Consider the following 18396-nt stretch of genomic DNA (forward strand, 5'->3'; position numbering starts at 1 on the left):
AGATACTTTCTAAAAGAAGTAACACACATGGATGAAAGACTGATGCAGATAATAAAACAGAAAAATAGAATTTATTCTTAGATTTCTGAGCCCAGGTAATCTAGAAAACAATAATGAGAGAAATGAGGACACTAATAAACATTTAGGAGTTTATATGTTACCGTGATTATCTGTCTCTTCATTTGAATATCTGTTTGAGGCAATACAAGTCCTTTTTTGTTAAAAAGAAATTAAACAAGACAGATAAATTGAAGTACTCTCCATTCCACACTCCAGTTTTGTCCTGCTAGCCCCCTCTCCCAGAGAATTCTCTATCATAAATTTAATATATACCCTTAGAAACTATTTTTATACTTTACATACTATTATTATTATTTATAATGATACAATTATAAAATTTTATGTGTTATGTTTACTATTTCCATAATTTGGTAACTTGAGATTTTCATTCAAAATTATGTTTTGGAGATCTATCTATATTGACATATATAGATCTGTCATTTAACAGTTATGCAATAATCCATCATATGAATACGTCACATTTTCTTTATCTCTTCCTCTATTGACAGACTTTTCACGACAACCCACAATGCTTCAGTGAATCTCCTTTATAAATCTCCTTAGGAACTACCTCTAGGGCTCTTGTGGCATGGCTGGACCCAAAGAAAACTGAGTTTAGATACCTTGACTTTGAAGTGCTGTGCTCCTGGTTGCCAAAATTAAATTTTAACAGTAGTCATAAACAAAATAAGAAAGAAGAAATGAAGATAAAGATATTTCTGTTTGCAGCAGCTAGATTTCTATTTTTTTCAACTACGAGATGAAAATAGCACTGTTCACCAGGCCCTAAATCAGGTATCTTGCAATCGTTATCTCATTTAGTCTTCACACCTACACTTCAGGGGATGACGGAAATTCACAGATGCCTCATTTTAGGTAATAGTTTCAATCTCTACTACAGCTACATTTTTTTAAAGACTTTTTTAAAGAACAGTTTTATATTCACAGCAAAGTTGAGAGGAAGATACAGAGATTTCTCTCATACCCCCCCATCCACACATGCGCAGGCTCCCGCATTATCAACATCCCCCACCAGAGTGGTATATTTGTTACAAGTGATGAACCTACACTGACACAGCACAATCACCCAAAGTCCGTAATTTACATTATGGCTCACTGTTGGTGTTGTACATTCTATGGCTTTGAACAAATACACATGTAATCTATCAGTACAGTACCATAACACAGTATCTTGATGCCCTAAAACTGCCCTCCAACTACATTTTTTATGAGAATAATCTAAAAAATAGAAAATTCCAACTGTCTTAAGTGCATCCTTTTTTAAAATCGGTTTTTCAGTGCAAATAAAGAGTAAAGTCACTAACAAATAAATAACAAGTAACTTGCAGGAGGTGGGAAAAGTACAAGTTGGATAATTTACAAACTAGTCAACCCCAGGAGAAATCAGGAATTGACTCTACTTGAACTTGTAAAATTAATTTGTCCTCCCAATGAGGGTTCCCTGATTTGAGGCAAAAAGATCTATTCTTCAATTAACTGCAGATGTCAAACTTGTGTCAGAAGCCCTCCAGAAGGTGAAATAAATTATGATTCACCCTAAGTAAACATGGGCTGTGTCTATTAGAATCTTAACAATAAAGCTACACCATCAGATAAATAAAACTGTATTTTTCCATGATGATTTTAGAACAAAGGCAAAATGTAATTAAAAAAATTCACATGTCCCTCCAACCCTTTTGTCAGAAAGGAAGGACAAAATTACTGTAGGGAGATTTGTGGGGTCCCTTTTGTTTTCTGTTCTGTTATCTTTTCAATTTCATCCTTCTGTTAGCTCTTCAGATCAAACCCCAATGGAGATAAAAGGAGCTTCAGGGACAAGAAGCAGAAGCTAGTGCCTCTGGTGTCACTAAAATCTGACTTGAGGTGACCCTCACTCTGTAGACAAGGAATAAGCCGTCCAGGGACTACTATTTGCCAGATTTTCTGCCCCTCTCTGTAGGAGACCACCCAGTTTCTATCGAGGGCAACAATTAAGAAACTGCTGATGCCCCAATTGATTAAATGCAGAATAAAGTTTTCCTTATGAGAGCTATACAGAGTTAGCCATAGAAATATGGGCAGTAATAATGAAACAATGACATTTTGCAGTGATGTATTATCTTGTTTACTCCACACGACAGCCCAAGGTAGCTATCACTGAAGATCAGAGAACTGACAAAACTGGCAAATGACAAAGTTGAGAGATTCAGGGCTTCTGACTCTGATCCTTTCCCCACAACACTATGGTGCCTAGGTCTTAATAGGTGCTTAATGGATGTCTGTAAATAAAGACCTCTCTGTCCCACCTGTCTCCTAATCACCTATCAGAACTGCCTGGCATTAAGAAATTATTCTCTATTAAAGTGCAAATATAAAGACCATACTTTTTTTAATCTTTGTGCTAGTAATTCCATTTTTGGGAATAATTCAACAAAAGAAAACTACTAAATACATGAGCCATTTGGTATAATATGTTCTGTGATAACAAAAAGAAAAGGAAAGGAAAAGAAAGGAAGGTCAGGAAAGAAGAGGAAAAAACTTCTAGAGATAATCCATATGCCCAACAATAGGAGAGTAAATGGTAGTATATCAATCTACGGGGAGTGATAAAAATATTTTACTTGGTCAAAGCCAGCAGTTGTTTTTTTAATGAAATGGATAAAAAAGAAAATACAGTGAAATGGAATGGAAAATATCAGATTGCATCACCCTTTGTGAGGGCAAGTACTATCTCCTGAAACCTTTATTTCTATGTACATATGTATGTGTACATGTGCATATGTACATCTATGTATGCTTGCAAAATACAATGTAAAATATATTTCTTAGACTGGGGCATGGCCAAAAAATTTTGAAATGTACTGGCCTAGGTACATTCATTCCTTAAAATTTACTTGCAAGAAATCCTGGAGAATTATAATAATGTTAAGGGAAAAGCAGGTTCCAAAGTGGTACAGATGTTAGAGTGGCAATTGTAGAAAATATGACTGTATGTTGGTAAATAACAGGAAAGACATGAGCAAAAAAGAAAACAGTAGCTCTCCTAGGGAGATGTATGTTATTATTACTCTCATTTTACTTTTCATTTCTAACTTGAGACAAACAGAGTTATGCTACAATTAACTATAGTTCAAACTTGCCTTAAGAATTCAAGTAAATAAAACAAATCAAAATACACACCAAGCAAGCAAGAAACCAATCTACTAAGGAAACTTACAAATGGAAGTAGAACATTAGGTACATAAAATGTGCCTGAAACACCAGGTACATAAAATGTGCATGGTGGATGGACCAAGTGCCTGGTTTCTAGAACCAAGAACATCTTTCTGTTCAAACATTCGACTATGCACACACACACGATGGGAGGGATAAACAGATTAAACTCTCTGCTGTTCATTTACTCCTTAGCTTTAGTGTACTTGGTACCTTCCAGTAAAAGAGCTAGCATGTTTCAAGAATAGATGAAACTGCTAATGGTTACTAAAAAGGTGAGAAGAAGTTGTCAAAGGGTCATTAGAAAGTGCTGACTTGTTTGTCTTCAGCACCTTCTAGTACCTCTTTTCAATTTACAATTTTCCTTCTTGATTTTGCTTAAAATTATCTGTGCTTTATAGAGAAATACCTTAAGTGACCAACATAAAGATTAATGAGACTTGTATCAAGTTAAACTACTTCATAAAGCTACCTTAATGAGTCTGTAGTTACTTTGGGTAAGAAGAGGCTAAACTCAGGGGCTAGATGGGCAAAGGAAAGGGAGAGGGGGACAGGAGGTGAAACGGCTGTAATCAGCATAAGTAGAAACTACAGCTAGTGTAGTGAAAGCAGAACAGTGAACTCCAGATTTCTTATTACCCACTTCACCCTATGACCCAATAAAGTGAGAACAATCTGTGCTTTCATACATTAAAAGCTCTAGGTGTTCACCAATGCACCCAAGTAATTTTCAAGGCTATTATACTGCCTGCTAGCCAACAGAATCTAAATTGATCTTGCTTGTCAATCAATCAAATATTAATTGAGTGCCAATCTGCATAAAAGGTTATAATTTCTAATGCTTGTGGCAGCATGGGGTCTTCTCACTCCACACCCATTTATTTCCTTCTGGTTCTCATCACTGATTGAAAAGACATGTTTGGTAAAGCTAACTAACAAGAGGATTTTTAAATTAATAATGCTAAAAGAGATGGTCAATAAAAGAGAATGCTTTGTTTGAAAGATGTAAAAAAAAAAAAAAAACCTCAGTCTCTGTTTATGTGGGACAATTTAGATCCACCACCACTCACAGATCAGAGTCAGGAAAAAGGTCATCACGACCTTGACTCTGGGTAGGAGAATGAGAACAAACCACTCAAAGTTATCCTACAGATTCAAATGCCTCCCCAAAAAGGTGAAGTAATGGACAAAGTATATATGCCTTCTCTAAATTTCCTTTAGACGTTTGGAATATAGACATTTATAAAATGTCCTATATAGCAAACAGATTGAAAGTTATTCCTTCTCTGAAAGCTACTATCAAAAGGTGCTAAATGAACTTTCCCCAGATTCAACTTCTGTTGATTCTTGGTGGAAATTTTATAAGCAAATTTCTTAGGTGGGGGCTGGGAAATGTTCCACAGTTAAATTGAGGGACCAAAAGCCTAAAATCAAAATCAAGCTTTCCCATTATACCACTGAACTTTTTGATCTAGTACAGATACTACCAACGAATAGGGAGAAAATTACTCACAATGGGGAAGGACATTAAGTCTTTTGGGTGAGTCAGGTGCCATGCAGAACTCTCAACGGCAGAATCGAAGCTTTTATGTTCTCTATCACAGCCCTGTGTGATCTACAGTACAAACTCCTAGGACAAAAGAAAGGGAAAACAAGTCTAGACTCCCATATAATGAAAGTACCTCTAAATTCTGGGTGTAATTTCCCCAATTAAGGAAAGATACTTAAAAAGCCCAGTTTTATCAAAGGTAAAGTGTAAGTGTTCCCATGATTTCAGAGTCCTTACTGTACTGCCTTCATTGCCTCTTTAAAATTCTTTCCACTTATTTTAAATACATAGTCTTTTTTGTGGGGAAAAATAATCTAGTTCTTGGACTAGATGAGCAGATTTTTAATTTGTGTCCTTGCTGGGTTTTGTTTTAGCTAACCACATTCTCTCCATGTTTGAGTCTAATTTTTTAAAGAAATGATCTTATGTTTTAGACTACATACCTTGATGAAGATTTTCTAGACATGAAATTATATTTTAAAATACACAACTGAAAAAATCTATCTTCTAAACAAATAATGCTTAACTCTGGGAGGATTAACTATTTGAACTCGTAGGTCTTCTACTGAGGATCTCTAATGAGGGAAACAGTTCTGATGTTTAAGAATTGTATTCTGGGAACAAGAAAACCAGGCACTTGATTAAACAGAAGTAAATGAAAGTTATTATTATTTTTCATGAACCCCTAAGCTGGAGAGTTTGGTTCTTTTCAAAGTGTCTTCAAACTCATTATATCATTCTGTCATTTGATTCCCACAATGTCTACAAGGTGGATCAGACCAGAGTTAAAACCATCCCCAAATCTATAGATGAACATACTGAGATACAAAAACGTTAAGTGACCTGTACACAGTAACACAAAAAGTTAATGTAGAATAGGGATGAACTAGATCTCCTGGTTGATAATTTAATTGTTTACATCACAAAGTGATTTGCTACATCACTTGACTTCCCAACATCAGGGTCCACATCACCTACATCTCCTAGACGTCTTCCTAGAAACGGAGAAACACTCATTATTATTCTCCTGGATCTGGCTTTCCCCTTTGCTCAAAATAAGCAATTTTCAACAACTAACACATGTAGTTGGTTTCCTGGAAAGTTTTCCCATGACCTGAAATTTTCAAAAGATATATCAATTGCTACATGGAGGTATGAGAAACCTTCTGGTTTTATCTTCTCATATTCCATTTTGATCTATTAAATTTTTAACTCAGTGATTCTCTGAAGGTGTTTAAGATTCAGTGCTCAAATCCCAAATTTCTCAAGGGTCAGCAAGTCAAATTCATTTACACTTTGTCCCCGAAATTTCTTCCTTTTTATTCCCTTTTTTATATGAAAAGCAATAAAGCAGTGGCCCTTGCTTTTCACTCAGAGCCTCTGTGGTCCGTACTTTAATCACTTCTTATCTGGTGTCTTCACTTAGGGTATCATGCTGAAAAAAAGTACTACACAACAATTTACTTCTTCTCACTGAACAATTCCAGCAATTTCTATCAAGTCAATTCAATGCCTAGTGAAACTGGCAGTTATAAAATCATAAGTCCAACTCTGCCAGCACCTAGAAGGTGAATAAGTTCAGGGACATGGGATTGCAAAAGACAAAAGAAATCTATTTGGAATTCTGTATACAACAAAGCTTGTGAACAGTTAATGAATGCTGGGTGAACAAAAACAAAGCTTTACTTATAATCATATAATGAAAAACTCTTAAATCATTGAAAGCAACTGTATAGATTTACATTTACTGACATTAGATGTTCACAATAATTTATGGAACTATACATAACACGCCTCCATTTAAAAATATCCCTGGGGCTTCCCTGGTGGCGCAGTGGTTGAGAATCTGCCCGCTAATGCAGGGGATACGGGTTCGAGCCCTGCTCTGGGAGGATCCCACATGCCACGGAGCAACTGGGCCCATGAGCCACAACTGCTGAGCCTGCGCGTCTAGAGCCTGTGTTCCGCAACAAGAGAGGCCGCGATAGTGAGAGGCCCGTGCACCGCGACGAAGAGTGGCCCCCGCTTGCCGCAACTAGAGGAAGCCCTCGCACAGAAACGAAGACCCAACACAGCCAAAAATAAATAAATAAATTTTAAAAAATTAAAAAAAAATAACAAATGTTCAAGTACAATTGGTGTCTTTAAAAATATATATATATATATCCATGAATAAAGAGAGTGTGGAAATTGTGACTTTCTCTAGGTAGAGGAATTATGGATTTTTTTTTTTATTAATTTATTTATTTTTTTGGCTGTGTTGGGTCTTCGTTTCTGTGCGAGGGCTTCCTCTAGTTGCGGCAAGCGGGGGCCACTCTTCGTCGCGGTGCACGGGCCTCTCACTATCGCGGCCTCTCTTGTTGCGGAACACAGGCTCTAGACGCGCACGCTCAGCAGTTGTGGCTCACGGGCCCAGTTGCTCCGTGGCATGTGGGATCCTCCCATACCAGGGCTCGAACCCGTGTCCCCTGCATTAGCGGGCAGATTCTCAACCACTGCGCCACCAGGGAAGCCCGGATTTTTTTTAATTTTTAAATTTTTATTTATACTTTCTAGTTTTTCCACAATAAACTTATATTTCTTACCGTATAATAATGGAAAAGTCAAACCCTACCTGTGGCAAGATAACTAAAACAAAGGTTATCAGAGCCATGATCCACCCTTTCCCAACTTTCAAACATGGAAATGGTTAAAGAGTAAAATAAATGTAAAGGAAAAGATTGCATGGGACCAAATAACAAATTATTCCTAGGGAGAAATTAAAATTCTGATACATGCTAATTAATACTCAAGAAATTACAAATAGGTGATCAAGGAGTTGTGGGCAGCCTCTTCCTCTTCTCTGCAACTTACTTTCTTGGTTTTCTTCCTTATTTGCTTTGGGAACAAATAGGTGGTTTAGTGGATAAAATTTTGGACTTGGAGTCAGAAGGCCTTGGTTATCCCATTAGTCTCTCTTAATTGGGTAAGATTCACTACCTCTCTGAGTTTCAATTTCTTTATCAAGAATGAGACAGCAATACCTACTCATGATGTTACTGTGAAAATTCTATGAGAAAATGTGTATGAAAATTTGGAGCATGTAGTTAGAACTCAAAAAATACAACTTAAACATGAATCTCTGCCCTGATCTTCACTTTGGTTTTCTGTTCTGCCTGAAATAGAAATATATATATTAAGTCATAAGGTTCTTGGATCTCACTCCAATGAGCTACTTGGTTCTAACTGATATTCAAATTAGGATCTGACAATAGCTATGATTTTCTAATCATCCCACTGGGCCAAAGTAGACATGATTACCTCCAATAGTTTGGTATGGGTCTGAATTTTGTTCAGCATACAAAACAGAGCCTGCATATATGTCTTTGTAGCAGGATTCTTGGCTTGAACCTAAGCTGTGTCTACCCTTAATATTCAACCATGTCAGGACAAATCTGCCTGGTGGGATGGGCCCATGAGAATTCCATTTGCATGAGTGAATAGGACCCTCCTCTCCCAACAACACATAGAAATGTTCTACTTTGAATTCTTTGGAGTTCTCAGCATCATTACTTCTAGTTCTGTCTCTCCTTCCTCAGAAAGATAAAAGAAGATAGTATATACATGAAACAAGAACAGGGTATTGTGAAAAAGAAACCATCAAAGAACAAAGAAGAGCTCTGATGATTTAAAGCATAATCATTTGTCTACATTTAAAATGCAATAGAAGAGTTTCATGATTTAATCAAGGAAATTTCCAGAAAATAGAACATAAAAGATTTTTTTAATGGAAATAAAAGAGAAAAGATAAGAAAATCTTCCTAGTAGCCTTTTAGTAGCTTCTGAATTTTCTTAATATGCACATGTATCACCTTGATAAAAACAAAAATTAATTTTAAAATATTATTTACACGTACTATATCCTACATTGTCATTTCTAATTTATTCCTTAACACTCCATAGTAACCACATTTACTAAGTCAACACTGATCTCCTAAATGCCAAATCTAATGAGCTATTTTCAATACTCATACTATTGGAGAAGTATACAACATTTGCATTTGACCACTCCACAATCTTCTCTTAATTTCTGGGAGGGCAGTCACACCTAGTTCTCCTGCTTTTAGGTCAACATCACCATTCATGATTTTTCTTCTACATTACATTAAACTTTGATGTCTCTTAGGGTTCCGTCTTTAGTTATCCTACTCTTAATCCATGTACTCATGCTGGATGACCTTACTGTCAAGTTTCAATTACCAATTTATAAGCCAATGACTCCAAAATCTGTATCTCATGAACTATATTTCCAGCTGTTTATATCTTCACTTGATGTCCTTAAAAACACCTCAAACTTAACATGGGCAAAACTGACCTCATTATTTTCCCATTTTTCCCCCCACCTCCAAAACCCATATCCACTCTGCTACATTTTCCATCCAGCTTAATGATCTGACCAAGTTAGAAACTATGGGCATTCTCAATTCCTTCCTCAACCTTCAGATCAGAAAGACCTTTCACATTCAGCCTTCCCTCCTCATCCAAACTGCCACTGCCTTATCTTAGGCCTAATTTTTCTCTTCAAATGTCATTCTCTTCCCATGCTAACTGATCCTCTGCATTACTGCCTCTTATATTCCTAAAACCCAAATCTGACCACATCCTACCCCTGCCTAAAACCTTTCAATGACTCATTATCAGTACAATTTTCTTTTCCTGGCATCAGAGTCCTTCACAATCTGACTACAACCCACATTCCAGTCAATGTTGCCTTAATATACATACAACCTCTGCTGCACAAACACACTGGACTCCTTACTGGTCCCTGAATGCCTCAGGCTCTTTCATTACTTTCATCACATTCTGTTCCCACTGTCTGGCATTTCCTCCTCAACTTCTTCAACTGGAAAACTCATACTAATTTTCAAGACCTTGCTGAAATGTCACCTTTTCTGTGAAGCCACACAAAGTAGATTCATCTTCCTCAGTGCTTTCACAGTCTTGTGTTCTTATTGCCTGCAGCACTGAAGGTCAGGCTCTGGAGCTGCAGGAAGACGACACGTATATGCACATGCACACACACACACACACACACACAGACACAGTTTTCAATGTATTTCCCTAATGGCTAAACACAGAACCTAACAGAAGTGGATGCACAGAGCAGGAGCACATGCAGCTTATTCTTGCGTAGCTTTTTCCTTGTTGTTTGGTTCCCCACAGGTTGTGTAGCTGCCACTGACACTCTCCCTTCTGGTAGGATACAGCCATATTTGAGAAAGAAGCTGAAATCGTTTTGTTGTTTTTATTTTTAATATATATACATATTTTTTTTTAATTTTTAATTCATTCATTTACTTAGTTTTTGGCTGCATTGGGTCTTCGTTGCTGCTGGCGGGCTTTCTCTAGTTGCGGCAAGTGGGGGCTACTCTTCATCGCAGTGCACGGGCTTCTCATCACAGTAGCTTCTCTTGCTGTGGAGCACGGGCTCTAGGTGCACAGGCTTCAGTAGTTGTGGGGCACAGGCTCAGTAGTTGTGGTTTGTGGGCTCTAGAGCACGGGCTCAGTAGTTGTGGCACACGGGCTTACTTGCTCCGCCGCATGTGGGATCTTCCTGGACCAGGGCTCGAACCCGTATCCCCTGCATTGGCAGGCGGATTCTTAACCACTGCGCCACCAGGGAAGTCCCAGAAGCTGAAATCTTGCTACACCACCACCCTTTTACACTTGGGCTTATAATCACCATTCCGGAAGAGTTTCTACTAACAAGCTATGATCTTGCTTTTCAGGAAATGTTAACAAACAACAGGCCCTCCTGGTTCTTAATCCAAACTCAGCACCAGCACAGGCATATCCTCACAGAGGGGAGAAAGGTGAGTCAGGACACAATGTTCCTGAATAATGTGTGTGCCTGCAGATCTCCAGACACAGAAAGTCTGTCTTCTCACACCACTAAGATAAAAGTTTCCAGCTTGTATTGTAATTTATACATTTATGTTTCCATCTCTACCACTGGACTGTGAGCTTTCTGAAATCAAAGGTCATATATTATTCATAGTTATATACTCAGTGACAAGCGCAGCGTTGGTCACCTACCACGACACTCAATAAATTTTGTTGAATGAGCAAACCTAATATGCCTTTCAAAACCAAGCTCTCTGAAAATATTTTCAGGTCTCAGAACCTATTTGCAATTTTAGGCTTCTATAATTTGGCAAAGGATGTACACTTTAGAAAAAGGTATTTCAAGGAACTACTCTGGGGCAGCTAAAATTACAGGGTATTTGTGATATCCTTGTGCAAATCTGACCTGGAATACCATCTTCTGTTTCCCCTGTGTGGAAAATAATCATGATATCACCTGGCTACCTGGAGTCACAATTATACCTGTGGGAAATTCAAGGCCAAATGGCAGGCCAAAAGAAGGGAAGGGTTCCTCTCTCACCAGAGATTTCAGGTAGAGATATGTGTAGGAGGGGATTTCTAGAATGCTACAAGGAGGATGTCTGGGTAAGACAACTTCTAGGTAGATCACTCTAGCTGGGCTGGGAAGGCTGCTGATTCTACACTCTACCCCTCCCTTCTTTAAGGTCTACAACTTGTGGTATCAGGAAATTTCACAATTTGGTGTCAAACACACCTGATTGCTAATTTTGGCTCCACCATGGGTAAACTGCCAAAACTCCATGAACTTCTCTTTCCTCACTGGTAAAATGTAGGATTATTGCAAGGACACAAGTTAAAGTATGTTAGATGCCAGGCCCAGTCTCCAGCTTATACTGGGTAATCAATTGTTGGAAACAAATAGGAAGTAAGTGAACTAGAACTTACATTATGGGATGGAAAACCCTGGACCAGACTGCAGACCAGGGTGATAAGCTCAGCAACAACATTGTGACCCTGGGCTAGTCACATAATCATTCAAGGATATAGCTTCCTCGACTGTATTTTCAGAAAATTGGACTTGACTATTAAGATTTTTTCTAGACCTTCCCTGATGGCACAGTGGTTAAGAATCCGCCTGCAAATGCAGGGGACATGGGTTCGAGCCCTGGTCTGGGAAGATCCCACGTGCTGCGGAGCAACTAAGCCCATGCGCCACAATTACTGAGCTTGCGCTCTAGAGCCCACAAGCCACAACTACTGAGCCCACGTGCTACAACTACTGAAGCCCATGCACCTAGAGCCCATGCTCCGCAACAAGAGAAGCCACCACGATGAGAAGCCCGCGCACCGCAACGAAGAGTAGCCCCTGCTCGCCACAACTAGAGAAAGCCCCTGTGCAGCAACAAAGACCCAATGCAGCCAAAAATAAATAAATAAAATAAATAAATTTATTTTTTTTTAAAAAGATTTTTTTCTAGCCATCAGTAAATTTCTAAATTCCATTGAGTTTTTTTTCCCCAGGCCCCCAATTTCATGAATAAGATTATTTTTAACAATGAAAGAACTGAGACCAGAATGATTAAATGACCTCTCTAAGGTCAAGTGACTAATAAATTATGAAAGACGGTAATTAATATATATTAATCCTTACTATATATTAGATTCCATGCATGATTTTTGGATCTCAATATTCTCATAACAGGCATTGTAGCTGTTTGGGGAACAGCAGGGGACGTTTGGGTTTTTGTTTTTTGGCAAGGGTAACTACCATTTAAAAATGATAGTTGTTTTTAATTTGGTGGAATTTGGGATGTCAACTTAAGGTAGACCTTTCTTTCTGCCATCAACCACCTGTGAGGCTCCTTGTGGCCTAAAGACATAGTTTTTAAAGTAAATACCAAGTTCCTCAAAAATTTAAATATAGAGTTACCATATGACCTGGCAATTCCATCTCTAGGTATATACCCAAAAGAATTGAAAACAGGGACTCAAAACACATGCTTGTACACATATGTTCATAGCAGCACTATTCAAAGTAGCCAAAAGGTGAAAACAACTCAAATGTCCAACAGATAAATAGATAAACAAATTGTGGAATATCTATACAGTGGGTAATATTTAATCATAAAAAGAAACGAAGTACTAATATATGCTAAAAATATGGATGAACTTCAAAAACATGTTAAGTGAAACAAGCCAGACACAAAAGTCCACATATATTGTATGATTCCATTTATACGAACTATTCAGAATAGGCAAATCCATACAAATAGAAAGCAGATTGGTGCTTGCTAGGGGCTAGGGGAGGGTATGTGGGGAATGGGAAATACCTGCTTAATGAATACATGGTTTTACTGGGAGTGATGAAAATGCTTTGGAACTACATAGAGGTCGTGGCTATACAACACTGTGAATATGCTAAATGCCACTGATTTGTTGATTGTAAAATGATTAATTTTATGTTATGTGAATTTCTCCTTAAGAAAAAAAAAAAGTACATGCCTACTAATATGAGGAAAAGGAAAAACGGGACATGATAATGAAGGAAAACTAGTCCTAGGAATCTGAAGTCCTTATCAAGACCTAAGTTCAAAGTCACTAAAACCTGCTGAGAGGGACTAATACAGCTATGACTGGTTAACTAGGAGGAAAGAACCCCAGGGGTTGAAAGGGAAAACAGCCTTTAACAGAGGGTAGAATCTGAGACTGTTTACCCGCCTGCAACAGCAGGATCTCAGTTGCTTTTGGAGGAGACCAGGCATTGGTGAAGTTGATGTTACCCCTGCATCAACCACCCAGGCACCAGGGGGAAAGCGGATGTGTGCCCAGTCAAAGGCAAATTCATTCACTGCATAAATATCTACTGAGTATCTACTTAGTACCAGGCATTATTCTATAGTTTGTGTAAGACAGAGATGATCCTTGTTTTCATGAAACTTACATAATATTGAGGAAGATGCACAAATGATGAGAAAAGAAAGAGGATAAATTCAGATAAGATCACAGCAATGAAGAAAAGAAGATAGAGTAATATAGATGTGAGTAAAGGGGATAAGAGGTGCAGCATAAGAGAAGGCGGACAAGGAAGCATCTTTGAAGAAGTGATATGTTAGGTGAGTGAGACCTAATCTTCAGAGTGAGGGCTGGGGTGGGAGAATGATACTGGAGCACTGCAGAAACTAGCTTTACTAATACAGATACTTTATCTCACGAGCTAACTCCTTACAGAGCTAAGTCCCACATTCTTCATACAAAGGACACAACAAATACTGTTGTAAATCAGAATAAGAGGAAGAGGCTAAATGGCATACAACCATGTTTTTAGGGGGGGGGGGTGGGGATTGTTTTGTTTTTGAGTTTTGTCTGTAGGAAGCAAATCATTGGCCCTAAAACATTTTCTTCTACACACATGTAACTTACAATGAAGCCCAGAGTGAAACACAGGTATTGTACTTGCTATGTTAATCAATATTAATATTAAATGGTTGGAAGCAAGAATTAAGCCATTTTCAAACTTCTACATAAGCAGGACTGGAAGAGTAGCACAGTAGAGAGAAAATAATGCTGAACTGGGAATTATGAGACCCCCAACTTTGTCAACGTTCTGTGCAAACACAGGAAAATCACTTCACTACTTGCAAGTCAATTTCCTCTGTACAATGGGAAAATTGGACTACAAAATCTCTGAGGTTTTTTTCTCGTATTCGATACATACGGGGGCAGAGGGAGAGTAGGGATCAGAGAGAGAGGTATAGCCAGGGTACTGCAGACATTGACCAGATACGGGGACTCAAGAATGGCTAACCCACATGGGCGATGATTTCTGTGGGGCATAAATTGCTTTCCCCATCTTTATCTCCACCCTGGCACTTCTCAGATTCAGCTCCTTTTCAAAAAAATCTCTCCCTCCCTCCCTTTACCTACCAGAATAAAACAAGAGGATTTAAATATATCAATAACCAGAGTTTAAAACTACATCGATTTCTTAGGGGATTTTTTTCCTCTCTGAAAAATAAAAATCCCACTTTACACATCACCTCCCTACACTTGAGGAGACAGAACAAACGGATTTTTCTTTAAAATGGCATCAAGACAATCCATTTCTACTCTTAAGAAAATTATACAAGCATGCATATGTCCATTCAATTTGATATTAGAAGGAGGATTTCTCTTATATCTTGGAAGGTGGAAGAAGATAATGAGTTTAGTTTGGTACAAATAATATTTGAAATACAGTTTTATTCTCTTTCCTATAAATACAGACTATAAATCTTATTAATCAAACTTCATTTCCTCCCTTTGTGAATGTAAGATTTCAATTGTTCTAATCCCTTCCCTGTTGATTTCTTGCTACAATTTCGCAGAGCAGCAGGTCACCTCTTTCTTTTTTCAGAAATACATTAGCACAGTGCCATAGTCCTAAATAATATATTTTTCAATTGAGTGGAGGAAAAAGAAGAGGAAATCAACTCTTAAGTTCAGGGACCTAAAAATAGTCTTCCCAAGAGGATACACATTTACTCACTGTAAGCTAACATTAATTAGCTTTGGCCTTCATAACTGAGAAAAAAAACTCAACATTCCATTTTTAGGAATCCTTATCTACAAAGAGTCAATATATTGACTTCAGATACTACTTATCTTTACTCATTATCAAAAAAATTCAGAAGGAAAATTTTTTACTGCTTGGTCACTGGAAGTCAATATCTAATACCCACTTATATACCTATAAAGGGCTATTTTCTACAATATGGTACATGTGAAAAATATATTCACTGAGATTCAAAGAACCTTAGTTTGAGTCCCTGTTCGGTTGATAACTGTGTGATTCTGAATAAATCATTTCCTTTGGGCCTCATTTTTATCATCTGTAAACAGTTGTAATACAGTTGACGATTCTCTTAGCAAAACCATTTCATAACCCTATAAAATGTAGCTTTAAATTAATCTTAATAAAAAATATACACTTTGCATGTGTTTCATTAAAAATCTGGAGATAGTTTAAAGCTGTGCTGTACAATAGAGTAGCCACTAGCCATATGGGGCTATTTTAATTTGAAATGATTAAATATAAAATAATATAAATTCAGTGCCTTAGTTGCACTAGCCACATTTCAAATGCTCAGAAAACCATATGTAGCCAGTGTACTGAACAGCATAGATACAGAACATTTCCATCATCACAGAACATTCTACTGGACAGTGCTGGTATGAAGGGACAGAAAAAAAGCACTGGGCTATATCATCTTTGTGCAGCCCTGAAAGAAATGTTTCTTTCATTCTTTTAACTGATTATTCCAATAGATACCAATGTGTACATCAATGCTGGTGAGTACAGTTTTTAACCAGTTATAAATCTGCCTGCTTTTTGCCATTAACCAACTAACTTTCTTCTTATTCATAAGAATGTCATGAGACATATTATCAAATGCCTTGCTGAAATCCAAGTGCCAATGTCTGTTGTAATGGATATCCGTAACTCTGTCGAAGGAAATAAATAGAGGACAGAAGGCTCTACTGTCCCGGTCACTGATTATTAAACCCATGCCAGTCCCTTGTGCCATCTTTTCTAAGCATGAACAAACCATCACTAGAATTACATCTTCTACAGTCTCACCTACAACCAGTGCCCTGCCCATCAATGTCCTCTCAAATAAAAAAATCAGAATTGTAGATGCTTCCCTTCCATTTTTAATGTCACTCTTGTAACCAGGACTCCACAAAGATCACTGACGATAGTCCAGTCATTTCTTTGTATCCATGGACATACTTTTTACATCCTAGATAATTTTAAACTCAGTTAAAATGAGGTGTTCCCTGTGGATTTCAACTTTCTTCTCCATGAATGTTCTACTTACTCAAGTTTGAATATAATGTTCCCTGACAGCTTTTTCTCTTTTCTCTGTAGCCTTCCCTATTTTTTCTGCTACTGCTACACCATTAAAACACCCTTGCTTACTCTTCTTTCTCTAAACAAACTATAAATAGAATCTTATTCTTACAACTTTTTTTAACATATTTCAGTAAATCTTATCCTCTAGCCCATCTGCCAGACTCATATTCATCTTTAGTTAATAAGCTTGTGTTTGTTAAGACCTTTGGTTGCAAGAAGCAAAAGCTCACTGGAGCTAATTCTGGCAATAGAAGTTTGAAGAATAAAGGGATATGAAGCCCAAATAAGGGTATGAAAACAACCACTTCTCAGAAAGGACTAAAACTGGCAAGTGGAAGGGTGTCACATTTCAAAGAGGGCAAAATTAATAATAGCAGTTGATAAAACTCATAATATAAGAAAAGTAGGAAACAACCATACGTTAAATTGAAAAGGTGTGTTGAAAAGATCATAAAAATAAATATTTTTTCTGTCCTGTCACTATCAAGAGAGACTTAATGAAAGTAATGGCTCTCTTACCCACCTTCAATCTCATGCATACTCTTTGATCTCTAGTATTCTTCCCTAGGATGTCACCAACACTCAGTGGAGGGTAATTGATTCCATATCTTGGGAAGAACAAACTTAAAATGGGTTAGAAATCCACTATTTTCAAAAAGTAAAGATTGCTTCCAAGAACTCCAGAAGTCAAATGAGACAATTTAGAGATCTCTCACTGACCAAGATATGTCAATCTGAGCAAATAATAATAATAAATTGAAACAAGTTAATATATAATTTAATGTATAAAAGACCGTGAATGTGTAAAAGGCCATGAGCCCATAATGATGCAGAAGAGAAAAAAATTAATGTAAAGAATACAAAAATGTGGGCTTCCCTGGTGGCGCAGTGGTTGAGAATCTGCCTGCCAATGCAGGGGACACGGGTTCGAGCCCTGGTCTGGGAAGATCCCACATGCCACGGAGCAACTGGGCCCGTGAGCCACAATTACTGAGCCTGTGCGTCTGGAGCCTGTGCTCCGCAACAAGAGAGGCCGCGATGGTGACAGGCCCGCGCACCGCGATGAGGAGTGGTCCCCACTTGCCGCAACTAGAGAAAGCCCTCCCACAGAAACGAAGACTCAACACAGTCATAAATAAATAAATAAATAAATAAATAAAAGAACGTGAATTTCTTAAAAAAAAAAAAAAGAATACAAAAATGTAGTGATACAAATTTAGAGTGAATATAACAGATTACTGAACTTTTACTGATTTTTAACAAGTAGGAAAGAAAAAAATATATATGGATATTTATTCTTCTGTTAAGCATATGTCTGTCTAAAAAATATAGATATATACCAGCTTCTTCAAGAGTGAATGAACACATGTGAGCCAAAGAGCACCACAAAAAGTAGTATCTATGCAAGAACAGGAAGAACAAATCCACAGGGTTCATTGTTAGAACCAGGAAGAGTGAAAGCCCTGCAGTTGATTAGCTCTGGCAAAAGTATGTCTTCCAAGATGATCAATTAGCCAAACATCCTAAAGAAGCAAAAAAATGACACATAATCACATCTTTGCCTCCCAGGAACAAAGCCACTAATTATAATAAAGTATACTAATTATAAAAAATGGTTATCTAACAATATATCATGCCAATATGATGAGTTATTAACGTCATGCCATATAAAATAAAGAACAGATCATTTGTCAAAAATGTATGTAGTCTCAAAAAATCAAAATCTGTAGGAAAAACAAATATAAAAGAGTTCTATGATTAACAAGTGGCACATTTTTGATAAAAGTTTTGCAACCCATCCACTTCTAGGTTCCGT

The 18396-nt window shown here is 37.5% G+C and overlaps 1 long non-coding RNA gene across 1 annotated transcript in view; it reads right to left on the reverse strand.

Moving 5' to 3' along the window:
* LOC132375162 (uncharacterized) overlaps positions 1-18396 on the reverse strand; it is a 497604-nt gene that overhangs the window by 332090 nt on the left and 147118 nt on the right. The window contains exon 4 of the long non-coding RNA XR_009505936.1: positions 4787-4903. This is a non-coding gene — a long non-coding RNA (uncharacterized LOC132375162). The remainder of the gene's footprint in view (positions 1-4786; positions 4904-18396) is intronic.

Source organism: Balaenoptera ricei, chromosome 11, assembly GCF_028023285.1.
Source record: "Balaenoptera ricei isolate mBalRic1 chromosome 11, mBalRic1.hap2, whole genome shotgun sequence".
NCBI lineage: Eukaryota > Metazoa > Chordata > Mammalia > Artiodactyla > Balaenopteridae > Balaenoptera > Balaenoptera ricei.